Source organism: Pagrus pagrus, assembly GCF_965226575.1.
Source record: "Pagrus pagrus genome assembly, chromosome: 12".
Lineage (NCBI taxonomy): Eukaryota > Metazoa > Chordata > Actinopteri > Spariformes > Sparidae > Pagrus > Pagrus pagrus.
In genome coordinates, this window is record NC_140196.1 from 5486435 (window position 1) to 5500253 (window position 13819).

Genomic DNA, 13819 nt, shown 5'->3' on the forward strand with positions numbered 1-13819 from the left:
GACAGAAAAGACGATAATTAAACGTAGGTCAGTTTTAATAATCCAAACATCTACTTGGCTCTGTTTGTCTGCACTTGCTTTAGTGCTGTGAGACTGCTGTATCATAAGATGACTGGCAGTTAAGGAATGTTTGTTTAAAGGTCCCATATTATGCTCATTTTCAGGTTCAGATTCTTATTTAGGGTGTCTACTAAAAAAAGATTTCTGGGCTTCAACAGTCGAAAAGCACATTATTTCTCTCATACTGTCCAGTGCTGCAGTGCCTCTATTCACCCTCTTCCAGAAAAGCCCAGTCTGCTCCGATTGGTCAGCTCTCACAGGCCTGAGCAGACATTGTCCGCTGTGTCTCCACATCAACTGTGCCGTTGTTTGTGCAACCGCAGCCGTGTAGCAGTCAAAGCTGAGGGCAGTGATGGATAATTGTGACATCACAGCCTTACAGAAAGTCTTGACGGCTCGTTTAAAGGCACAGTTTTTAAATGCAAGCTGTGTCCAGTGTTTTGACACCTTCAATTAAATATATAATCCAGAAAGACATTTCTTTTTTTTTACTTTCTATAGTATGGGACCTTTAAAGCAGAATGTAAGAAGGAAGCTAGCATTTAAAACTAAGACATCAGTCATCTGTATCTTTGCACTACATAAAAGCGTGGCTTGAAGCATTCCCCTCTGAAAACACTGCAGTCCCCCCCCCCCCCCCCCCCCCCCCTCAATGGCCTGAAGTTCATACACAGCAGTGAGCTAAGTGGCCAAAGACATAATGATGAGCTTGTGAAGGCCTGTCACTCAAACGCACACTGCAGTAAAGTAGCTTGTGTTCATAAAGAGTGGATTGTGGGTTGTTTTATTGCTCTACAGCTCAGTGCCTGGCGGTGACATGCTTCGGCTGCAGTTGGCCTTCAGTGTCGACAGTTTCTCTCCTGTAAAAACTGAAGCGAGATCAGTATACAAGGCCAGCTTCTGCCTGCACCCGGTCACTGCTCAGGACTTAAACCTTGTGTGAAAAACGCAACAGCAACGTGTCCTTTTTAAGATGTGAAGTGTGTGATTGTCCAAAAGGTACCGAGACTCAGTATCTACCATTGGAGTGCCACTACTTGAATATAATGTGACGGTGTGGGGAAATGTTGGAGTGGGAGAATGTTGATGGAGTTTCATCATCACCCCGTAACGTGTGTGCGTGTATGTGTGTGCGTCTGTGTGTATCTGTGTGACGAACATGTTGGTCACTGATCTAACCATGTTCAAGAATGTGTGCGTGAGTGAGTGTTTGTCTGTGCATCTGCAGTCATGTGTGCCTGCATGTATAATTAATATCTACTCCAGATTTCCCTCCATGAACTATTAATCTTGCAAGACGCTGCGGGTGGGAGTGTGTTAAAGCTCCTGTACGATACTGGCAGCTTTCATTCGCACTCTCGCGCCGGTCGTCCTTCTAGTGGCTTCCAACTGACCTGATAACATGCACTTTTGTGGCCTTTTATGGCTTGTGCTTTGCATTTTATTGTGTGGACAGTTTGAACTTGTACATTGTAAAAGAAAAAAAGTATTACTGTATATCAAAATGGTATTTTGCGCAACTGTTCTTAAAGCAGATATATTGTACAGTTTAGAGTTCTCAGTAGTTGTGAATGATGTCCAGATGTGTGTACATAATATAGATACTGTATATGCATATCATTTGTCGTATTTCTCTGAGGCCCATGTATGATCATGCTGTATTTTGCATTTGCAAATTATTGCATCCATTTCTGTGCAATTTAACATTGTTTCGACATTGACTGTTGACATGAATATTGATATTGCTTGGCTGATTTTTCTGACAGTATAAGTTGTGTGTTTGTTTTTTTGGGGTTTTTTTTGTATTTGTATGTCGCTGTCACGCAACATTTGTTCTTACATGAAAGCAGACGAGCGCTGCAGACAAACACACTCATGTAAGGATTTGTGCTGCAGCGCTGGTGAGTCTTTTTACCGGGGGTTCCTAAAAAGTGTTCGATTTTGTGAAGTTTGGATGTTTCCATTATTGTTAGTGTTTACATTGTTCCTCACTCTCAGATTGTGTTTGCTTCTCCTTGCAAAACATGTTCTGACTATAAAAACGGTTGTGTTTTAATGTGAGAGTTCAAGAACTGGAACTGGGGCTGTTCAAAACCGAATTTGATAAACTAATCTGTTACTGTTGTATGTAAATGTTCCCCATCCATTCAAAAAGCTAACATGGTATACGTAAAGAATAATTGGGATTTTTAGGCACACAAATATTTGTATCCAAAGACATAAGAAGACCTAAGAATATGTCAAATTGTATCCTAGCACTTATCAAGTAATCCCCTGCATACTTTCCTTTTCTTTAATGTTAAAACATCCTTTTAAACATCTGGTGAACAGAAAAAACCTCCCTGATTCAGCTGCTGTGATCTCAGTGGACACCTCTCCATATGAAACTGTCTGCTCAGTTTCCACGTTCAAAATCTTGTGTGTTCATGCACGGTGCTCTTGAACGCTCTCATTTCCCCCCTTGTCGCAGTATCATTTCAGAGGCAATCCAAGGCCTGTGTTGTACCTTGTAATTATTATTGATTTTCAGTCTCCATTGACATGTTGCCAGCCCATAGTTGCTGTCGGTGCTTGAAAAAAGTTTGCTGACTCATTTTAAACGTTTCCCGTCAAACACTATGAGCTATTGTCTTTGGCTCAACTGCAGTAATACTTGAGCTCAAATTACCAAAATGTGACGTTAACAGACGACTGGACAAGGACATTTCACTTTGTTTTTTACCTCTCATTTCAGTGTTTGTATGCAGTTCAAAATCCTTTACCTGCTTGGACAGGACGCAGCCTCATGCAGGGTTGAATGAAACCTGGAACATTGGTTTTTGCCAGCTCAATCATTGATGTATTTTTGTTTGTTTGTTTTTTTAAAACACAAAAGTAAATAAAAAATCCACATGCAACTAAAATCAGCCTTTCTCTCTTCATTTGTTTTTTTGTTTTGTAGGCATACGACAGTCATGTTTGTTGTTAGATGGAGCTTAAAGGTGAAATATGTACGAATTTAAAGGAGGCAGAATAATAACAGAGTAACCGCTAACTGCTGCTAATTGTAGCTGCTGTAAGATAGTTTGGGGACCTGGGGACTGTTGGCATAGGAGCATAGGACAAGACAGCCCCGGGCTAGCTGGTTAGCATGCTAACTTGATATTAGTAATAATACAATACTTAAATTGCCATTTTTTAGTTTATTTTAAATGTTTGAACTAAAACTCTTACATGTTGCACCTGAAATGTTTGTGCCATAGCTGCTCACTACACATAGTAAAATATTCACATTCACCTATACACAAAGTAGAAAGTAGACAAAATTAGGCCATGTGAGCACATGTGAGGGGAGATGCAAAATATGATGGTGCAACTCCAATTTCTGGGAAATTAGAGTACTAAGAGTAGAGTCAACAAGCTGTAGTTACCTACTAGCACCACCAGGAGGAGCCAAATAGCTCCTGATGAAAGTGACCACTGCTAAAGTTCAATTTACTGAATTCATTGATTTTCGTCTTGTCTAAATTGCAATCATGATAATTTCATGCTCACACGTTAGGGTCCAATAAAGGCATCGATTTCTATTTAGTTCCCTCTAATGCACGTGTAACACCAACAGCAGAATGAGTCAATAAATGTGGCTGGATGGAAATTGGACTGATCCATCATCATACGTGTCCTGGCTGCGACTTGTATTAAAAAAATGGCCATCGGACATTAGTTTGTATTGATTCTGTTGTGCAGCTGTTATGGCTGCTCAGCACAAACAGCACACAGCGTGCACACTGATCCTCGATGCAGATCAATCAGCCCTACTCTGTTCTAGTTCAGCAAAATAGCCTGGATTACAAATATTACAGCGGATCAGTCCATTGATCTTATTGTGGTTATGTGGCTGAATTGACTTGCACTTAACAGGTCGCTGATTTGTTTAGTGTTAAAGATTACAAACAATCTGAGGTGTGCACAAGAGGAGAGAAATAAAAGCGTGGGGATAATGATGCCTTCAGGTTCTGTCGGAATCCAATCCAGAGATGATCAGGAGGATTGAAAAAAATCGATCAATTCATAACAATTAACATACCATCACAGGGAATCTGGAAAGAGAAAGAAAATATAATAAAATAAAATTAATATAATAAAATTCTTGAAAAACAAACACTTACAATGAATACATGAGAAATATAATGAGACATTTCTAAATAAAAAAATCAACTGAATAAATTAGTTTAGACACACAGGAAGTGCTGCTGGCTGCCTCCTAATCAGCTGTTTTTATGACCACAGTCTAGTCTAGTAATGTTCCTCTTGTTTTAAGTCTGTGGTAGTGGTAGTAGTAGTACTAGCACTAGCAGTAGCGGCAGTGGTAGTAGTAGTAGTAGTAGTAGTAGTAGTATTGGTAGTAGCATTAGTAGTAGTAACAGTGGTAGTAGTAGTAGTAGCATTAGTAGTACCTAGTGATAGTGGTAGTAGTAGTAGTAGTAGTAGTACCAATAGTACTAGTAGTAGCCTAGTAGTAGTAGTAGTAGTAGTAGTAGCAATAGTACTAGTAGTAGTAGTAGTAGCAATAGTGTAGTAGTAGTAGTAGTAATAGTGGTAGTGGCAGTAATAGTAGTAGTAGTAGTAGTAGTGGTAGTACTAGTGGTAGTAGTAGTAGTACTAGCAGTAGTGGCAGTGGTAGTAGTAGTAATAGTGGTAGTAGTAGTATTAGTAGTAGTAGTAGTAGTGGTGGTAGTAATAGTAGTACTAGCAGTAGTGGCAGTGGTAGTAGTAGTATTATTATTAGTAGTAGTGGTGGTAGTAATAATAGTAGTACTAGTGGTAGTAGTAGTAGTAGTACTAGCAGTAGTGGCAGTGGTAGTAGTAGTAATAGTGGTAGTAGTAGTGGTGGTAGTAATAGTAGTACTAGCAGTAGCGGCAGTGGTAGTAGTAGTATTATTATTAGTAGTAGTGGTGGTAGTAATAATAGTAGTACTAGTGGTAGTAGTAGTAGTAGTAGTACTAGCAGTAGTGGCAGTGGTAGTAGTAGTAATAGTGGTAGTAGTAGTGGTGGTAGTAATAGTAGTACTAGCAGTAGTGGCAGTGGTAGTAGTAGTAGTAGCAGTAGTATAATAGTAGTGTTTATACAGCTCAACGGGAGCCTAAGTTTAAGAGCAGCCCGTGAACGCACCATCTGAGCCTAAGCCAATCGCGTCAGAGCCGAACGCTGTGTTGTGGTAGAAGCGACCAATCAGCGCTCGCTGTGCGGAGTAAATGGACACTGAGCGTCGGGACGGCGGCCGCCTGGATGTATCGCGCTGCTGCTGACTGCAACAAAGAAACCGTCGCTACATCGCTCAAACACATGTAACAACGCCGGAATAACGCTGCTGTCATCGGCGGAGAAGAGGACAGAGGCCTCGGTCCTTCTCAGCGCGGAGAGGGATCCTCCGGGAGAAGTGTCGTGTGGAGACGAGTTAGTGTTTTGGTGAGTGTTTCTCTGTTTACTCCGGATGAGCTGACCGCAGGATCTGGAGCTTATGAGCGGCTGTAGGTGGACGAGCGCAATGTTTTCTTTTAGGAAAGTATCTTCAGTTCATGTTGGGTCGATGACTGTGTGGATTGAAATCTAACTGTGAGAAATCAACCGCTCTTTCTGTGGGAAAGTGTTACTTTTAGTCTGTCGCCATGTTAAAGTTCTCACAACTTACCTGAGAAACACTCAGGCAGCGTACCTGGATGTGTTTGTCTGATGTGTGTGTGTGTGTGTGTGTGTGTGTGTGTGGTCACACTGGTGTCACCTCCTGTTGTCTTCTTACATCTCACATTATTCAATCACGATGTCAGTAATAAGACAGATCTGTTTATCCAGCAGTTTTCTTTGCAGAGAGAAGAAGTGCTCTGATGATGTCCAACCTTTGTGTGACCCTTCAAACTGAAACAGTCTTTTCATAATGAGCCCTTGTCACACGTTGCATGTGACCAGAAAACTGACTTTTCATACTTGGGATTGTTGAAGTCAAAGAGGTTTAAGACCCACAAAGAGGTCAGATTGTGTCGTGTTTCACAATAAAAGAGCAAAGATGAGGAAAAACAAGTCAAATCATAAACATCTTGTAACCTCTCTGATTTAATTTAGTCCTGACATGTAGGTTTAAAACCACTGAGTAATATAAGCTGCATCGTCAAACACAAGTAACAACAAGTCATTTACACATTAATCATTTTTTCCAAAATTTAATTAACTTCGACCGACCAAAGTCGACTGTTTATGGAAGTCTGAAGGTGCATCCAGGCTGAACAACCATCCCAGTGCCCCGGGGAGTGTTGGCAGTTGTTTTTACAGTTGTATGTGTTGCATTTTTTTCAGAATGGACTATTTTGGTCGCACATGCACCCAAAAATCTGTCAAGTTTCGACTGAACATTTTCATCGGTCGCAGAGGTAATTGTGCCGGAAATTTAAATGAGGGAAAACGTGTTTTTTCTTTCATTCCTGTTAACATAATGTGTCAAGAAATTAAATTAAAATGTCTTAATGGGTGCACCTAAAACATGTGCTGGTGCGCCTAACTCTCATCCAGTGTGAAAATTAAGTCCGGAGCCTCGATTTTTGTAAAGTAAAAAGTGCCTTTTCTCGCAGTTGTCTGTATGAGTGACTGTGGCCACACCTTGACATTTACTCACTATGATTGGTAAGGTGACGGGGAAAATGGAGAGCAGGTGGTGAGAGCAAGGAGGGGTGGAGAGAGCTCAAATGAGAGAGAAGAATGGGAGCGGCGGAGGAGAAAGGTAAAAAAAAATAAACCAAAACAAACGAGCGCAGGAGCTGCTGAACAGCGGGAACTCACTCCCTGCTCCTATGTGCCAGGTGCAGCGCCGCCCCCCATTTGGTTTACTAACAAGTAACGGGCAAAAAAAGTGTGTGTGCATGTGGGTGGGTGAAGTCTGCCAGTTGATGGATGACCTGTCGGGATGGGAGGGGGGTGGTTGGTTGGGAGAGAGATGGAGGAGGAGGTGGTGAGGATGGAGCATTGTAATGGTGACAGGGGGTCATTTATCTGTCTGGTGGATCTGACCAGCCGGTCACTGTGGGAGATCGGGCTGCTCACCAGGACGTCCACTCACCGGCTGTGTCCGTTTTTTTCTTCCATCCGTAAACGCCTACTTCCCAGTTCTTCTGCCTCTGCTTCCTCTGCACTTCCTCTGAAATATTGCAGCATTTCTTCTCTTCCATACTCCCCCTCACGTCTCAACTGTCTCCTGTCCTCAGCGTCACCGTACCTGTTCTTCTGCCTCTTCTCTTCGGCTCCTGAACCTGGTGACACACCAACCGTTTGCAGCGTACGCTATCTCTAACACTTCAACTGCTTTCAGTGGTTACATTTTTCACAATTTATAACTGACAGCTCACACACTCCAACTGACACTTAAGCTGTTTACAGTGCACTTCTTCTCAGCTGAATCTGCCACTTTGACTCCAGCTGATAGTCAAATGCTTTTAGCAGAGTGCAGCCTGGCCGTTAGATTAAATTGTTGGCAGTTTACAGTTCTGCAAACTACAGATACGTTCATTTGTATGCGTCATATGTACCATGCGGACATTTCTACATGCGCCGTATTATGTTCACTTTACATGCATATGACGTGACTTTAGTATCGGATGGTGGAAAGGCGTTTCAACATTTGTAAGTGTGAAACCACTTGATATTTTTAAGGAGACCTCGGGACAATTTCCACGTTTGTGCAGTGTGTGTGGTGGCCAGAGCCAGGTATTCAAGGCCAAAACATGATGTTGTCCTAATCCCAACCAAGTGTTGACCAAAGCAGTCTATAAGCACAGCACTGTCACAAGATTACATTTAAAATTGAACCTAAAGAAATTTTCCATGTATCCGTGGTTTGCAGAAATGTACACTGACAACATTTATTCTGGTAACTGAGTTGCACAGTTCAGCCCTGACATTTCAACTGCTTTCATCTCTGCAACACTTCAACTTCAGTTTCCCATTTCATATTCATATATGATATTATATCGTTACTGTGATATGAGACTATATATTGTGATATGTCTTTTCCTGGTTTCAAAGTCTGACTGTTCTACTTGTCTTTACCCTCTGAGTCATTATATCCACATTACTGATGATCACTGATCAGAAATCTCATTGAGTTAATACTTTTTCCAGGTACCAAAAGTCATCCCCGACAGTATTGTTGCAATATCGAAGTAGGGCCTGTTTGGTCAAAAATACTATGATGTTCGATTTTGTTGTCCCGTCCTAGCATTGACGGAGTGCTTTTGAGGAGATTTAAAATATCAAAGTGTATATCGTGTATCACGAAACGGCCTAGAATATAATCAAATTATTTTTAAGCCCTAACTTCAGCTAAGCACTTTCTGTACTTACTCAGTTTAACAGTGCCAATGTGGCTTAATCTTGAAATGCAAATGTCCAGTGCTCTCAGTAAATACACTTCCACTGATTTCAGCTGCTCTCAGTTCCCACACTGTGCGACCCTCTGCACCTGCACTTGTCAGGATAAGCGAGCACGCTTAAATCTTTCTCATAAAATGTCGCCTTCTTCTGGGCTTGTTGAACATTCTTTGCATTTTTCCTCTCTCCTCCTTTGCTCAGCTCTCTTTCCCTCTCTAATCTGTTTTCTGTCTGTCGGTACTTCCTGCCTTTTCCCTCCCTTTTTAAAAATCTCCCCTTGTCCCCTTTATCCCTCCAGAGGGACTAATAAGCGGCATTATGAGTCTGGTTGAGGCGAGAGGCAGATGGGATTCAGCTTGTAGGCCAGATAAGGGTTTTTTAACTCGGCTGTGTCTTATCACACCCTGTCACTGCTACTTAAACTGAACAGATACCGCCTGGCATCATGTACAGACTGGTTAAAATCCTCAAATTGAGATAGTGGAAGTTCTGTCTGAGGCGTGTTGGCGTAATCCCCGTTCAGAAGGGCGCCAGTGATGTCAGAGCACTAATTTAAATGCAGTGATGGGCGACTTTTTTGGGGTAGCTCGCGAACTCAACAGCCTCCCAGGAGTTTACTCACTGTTATTACGCATCAGTTAATCAGCATCTTGGTCGCAGGGTAGAATTTAAAATTAGTTGTTTTTTTTATTGCCGGTTTGTCGGACACATTGCTCATCTGCATTCTGCTCAGTGCCCGGCGTGTCACCGCGCACATCGCTCAGTGACACACGAGGCGATCTGGTGACAAGACGGACAGCATTTTGTAGTCGATATGAGCTGCTTTCCATCAGCCATCATTATTTTTAATTACACCATTTCCCCGCCTCCCCCACTGCGCTTGTTGTGCGCCACTGCAGAGTACCACAGGAAGCAGTCTCTAACAGGAAGCACAGGCTCAAAGATTGGGACCTGTGAAGCCTCAAATTAGACTAAATGAAGGCACAAGATAGATCAGAGTGTTGCACTTGTGATGGGGAGAGGCACATTTTGCCTACCGTGAGCTAAGTGTGCATCGGTGCTCTGAAATCATTTTATTTAATCTATCCCGGCCCTGCACAGAGCAGTGATTTTCATGATTGATTAGGCATTAATCATGAGATAATGTTATTTGGCGCTATATAAATAAAATTGACTTAATTTTGTTGTTTGTGATAATAAATTCCGTCACAGTTTGCTGGAGCTGAAAGTGACTTATTGAAACTGCTTGTTTTGTCTGATTAACAGTGTAAAATACAAATACATTCAGTTTCCTGTCATGTAAGACACAAGAAAAGCAGCGGCCCCTCACATTCGTGGGCTGTCTAGGGCATTCATCAGACTTTCACGGCACGATTATCCTGACCAGAGTACAGTAATGATATAATGGCGATATCTACCTGCACTATGGGTAGAGTGTCTCCTGTTTGTTATCTCCCCCTACGTGATTTTATGTGGCAGTAGTCACGGCGCACTGTGGTTGTAGTTAGCTAACTAGTTATTGCATCTTCTTCTTCTTCTTCTTCTTTTTCCTGTTTTATGTTAGGTGGCAACAAGCGTTAAGGTGCATTAGCGCCACCTGCTATGACGAGCGAGAATAGAAAGAAACAGAAAGGATTTGAGGGGCGCTGGATTATTTACACAACGTTATCCTGTGCGTATCATTGACACAATATAAATATTTAATTTTTAAATATCACAATTATCATCAATATATGTATATCATGGCACCCCGCGTCAGAACTGAAATGTCTCAATGACTGTCAGACGTTATCATGGAAGTTCATACACGCATTCATGTCTGGATGAATTGTTGTTTGTTAATATGATTTTGGTAAAATTAAACAAAAAACAATAAAATATTAAAGTGACATTATGTAGAAATTGACATTTTCTGTGATTTGGCGCCCCCCCACAGTTTCTGAGTGCCAGAGTCTAGTTAATTAATGGGAAACACTGCAGAAACAAGTGATGGGGGGATGGAGTGGCTGTGTCAGAGACACCATTCATCCTATTACAAGACACTGAACCGTCAAAATGATGTCGACGCTGCTGTTTTAATTTTATTCCTTACAGACTTATCATTTGAAACTTGCTGCTACATTTATGGTGACTCGTGTGCTCGCCTCTAACTATTTTCGCTTGTTCAGCTGACCCGCTGTGCCCCGACTAGAAGACTCTCTGGGTTATGGCAGCAGTTAATTGGAATCAATTAATTGTAAATGTCTTAGCAAATGTTAGTGCTCTAACACGCTGAGCTAATGTTGTTAACATGGCGAATATTATAAGGCGTTTATGAGGCTGATGCAGGCGTTTGGTTCAGATAGATAGATAGAAGGTATAGCCATTTATATCTTTCTGTCCTTGGACAACCATGTAAATGTACGTGTCTTACACTGGCAGATGGAGTGGGAATGAATTTATATTCAGCAGCCTTTTGTTAAGTCAGTGATAGACTGCTGAGCTCACAGAAAAAGCACACACACACACACACACACACACACACACACACACGTACACAAATACACAGACATCAGACATCACTCAAGTAAAACAGCACTCTCATGCACTGCTGCGCTCTGAAGTCAGTGACATCAGCTGCTGCAGAGAGAAACAAACAGGAAGACGACATGTTCCCACTGCCCTTGACAGGTGCTTTGTGTCTAAATGCAGTGTACGACCTGCGTGTGCACGCACCTGTGTGTTTATGTGTGAGTGTGTGGGCAGTGTTTCTGCGCCTGCTGATGCACTGGTGACTCACAGAGGCCATTACAATGACAGGATAACTCGAGCGGCAGTGCACTTTGCAGTAATGCTGGCAGATTTCCCTCCCGGTGGGCGCTGATATTGCGACCGGCAGAGATGAATTCAGAAAGTCTCCACGAGAAACCAGTCTCCGTGTGCAACTTCACGAGTGAATCTCCCTCCCTGTTTTAGCTTGCTCATCGATTCGTCAGGTCAAGGTTGACGCTGTCATCTTGTTGCCATCCTGCGGGACACGTGTCCGTCTGCTCAGGAAGGGTTACAGCGGTGGAGCTGGTTTCCCTTGGGGAGACAACAGGGAACATGAAATCATTAGCGTCGTGACAAACAGGCCTTATTCGTGGCTAATGTCCGCTCCTCGGAAAAACCCTGTCGTCTCAGCTCATTTCGCCTCGCTGTGTCTCGTCTTGTCACCAATCGTTTGGCGTCCCGTCGCTCCCAATCACCTCATCTGACATCTTGTCTGATGTGATTGGAGGTTGGCTCCATCTTTTTGGGGTTCTGAGCAAAGAGGGCTGCATGGAGGGAGTATCGGTCGGTGTGCTCATTTACATATAAATGACAGCAGCGTCTGAGGTGCTGGACTTTGGCTCATTTGTCATTTTATCGCCACATGTTTGTTTGTGTGCGTGTGTGTGTGTGTGTGTGTGTGTGCGCGTTTCTCCTCAATATTGAAATGTTTCTTTTGTCTTGTCTGTGTGTCAGTGCAGCGTCATTATGTCTCAGTGCTGAGACAATCAGCTCTGAATCAGCTGCCTCCCGCCGCCGTCTGCCACGTGACATCATAACTTCCATGAAACTATCTGATGGCTTTTCCAGTTGGATAAAATCAATCGACTCATCCTGGAATGTAAAGTCGATTAGGCCAGAGCGAAAAAACGTCAGATAAATGTGAGGATATTGTCATGGACTGAAAACTAACAGGGTGTAGTAACTGCTCTGATGTGCTTTTGATGCGCAGCGCATGTGTTGTATCGGCTTTTGTTTTATAAAAAGGGAAAAACAATAGAATTTCCTGCCAGAGACTCTCTTTAAAAGCCCTGAAGTCTTCTCATGTGTCATCTCCCAGTGTTATTGTAACAGGAATCCTGGCTGCCTTCTCCGACTGTTTACTTATAAACCCCAAAATAGACCAGACGGCTCTCTGAGGCCGGGTTACCGCACATCATATTCCCACTTATATTAGATGTGATATTAGATTTGTCCGCGGGCTTTAAAAGGGATGGGGTGAACCCAGTTCTGCGACAATTGTGGGAAACCCAGCCCTCGACATCCTTTTTACTGTAACATAGCCTTTGGGCTGGAAAATATGGCCAAAATATCTGTAGCACCATAATATGAACTGTTAACATAGATACGTTTAGGGCCTGCTGATAATAACAAGTGCATTGTATGGTAATGTTTTAAATGCGCTCCCCTTTAAAACATTAAACAAGCAGTGCTACACTGTGAAATTGGACGAGAAAATCGATGCATCTCTCGTGTCTGTAGGCTCGATATGAAACTACAGCCAGTAGCCAGTTAGCTTAGCTAGCATAAAGACTGGAAACAGGGGGAGACTGCTAGCCTGGCTGGTAAGCAGATTCTGTTACCTTCATCCAGAGCCAGGGTTTTATGCTAAAGTAATGCCGAACTATTCTTTTAAGGCCCCTTTCAGTGAGGTGGTCATCTGAAACATCCTTTCCGACTGGTGTGGCTGCATACGACAAGCTTTGAAGCTTCCCAAAACCAACCATCTCCCCCACTTCGTGCCGTGTTTGACCAGGTGTGCACACGGTGAACAGAGGCAGGGTTTAAACTTATCGGCTTTTAGGACGACTGAGCGTGTAGAATTGGTGTTGGAGCTAATCAGTGAGAAACATGCAGAAGTAAAGTCAAAGCAAGTAGATTCAGCATACGACTAGATGATGACGAGGTGTTGTAGTGTTTTAGCAGACCACTCACGCACTAAATCATCCGGGGGAAAGCTTTTACCGAACACACCTGCAGCAGCCAAATTAGATCAGTCACTTCCAGGTCGGGTCTTGATGTCAGCCTTGGTACATTATTGTTTTTTTCCCCAGCTCTGCTTGGCAGATATTTTGAGCCAAATAGGAATAAACTGAGTGAATCTGTGTTTTTGAAGTCATCACAAAAGAGAGTGCTGCCATAACTGATTATTGATTTTGACTGCTTGGACTGTTGAGTCTGAGCGATTTCTATCCACAGCTGTCAAGGAGAACTGCCAGTGTGGCACTAAAGCTCCAGATAAACACCCACTTACTATCACATCATCGTATAACACCATTCAGGCTTGACGTGAGCCCTCTTTATCAAGTAAAGCAACTTTTAGTGCATGAAATGCAAAAAAAAACCTGAGGGAAAGTTTTGTTTTTATTGGAATTATCCCAAAATAGTGAAAATGTCTCCACCTAACGCAGTGAAACCTTTTCTCAGCCCGTCACACGACTCTCGAAATAGTCTCAAGCTTCTCAGACTTGGACGGCAGAGCTGCACAACGCTGCTGATGTTATCTGCTAATACTGCGGGACAGCCTGCGTTTAAAAAGTGTGAGGGCATTTCCTTCTCTGCCTCCCACTCGCT

General features: G+C 42.7%; 1 protein-coding gene across 2 annotated transcripts in view; it reads left to right on the plus strand.

The window, feature by feature from the left end:
* The first annotated feature begins 5314 nt into the window (after window positions 1-5314).
* The window catches only part of LOC311267074 (SPRY domain-containing SOCS box protein 4-like), an 82748-nt gene continuing 74243 nt past the window's right edge, over window positions 5315-13819 (plus strand). For both annotated transcript variants that reach the window (XM_084369916.1, XM_084369914.1), the window contains exon 1: window positions 5315-5509. The gene's annotated coding sequence lies outside the window, so the exon portion shown is untranslated. The remainder of the gene's footprint in view (window positions 5510-13819) is intronic.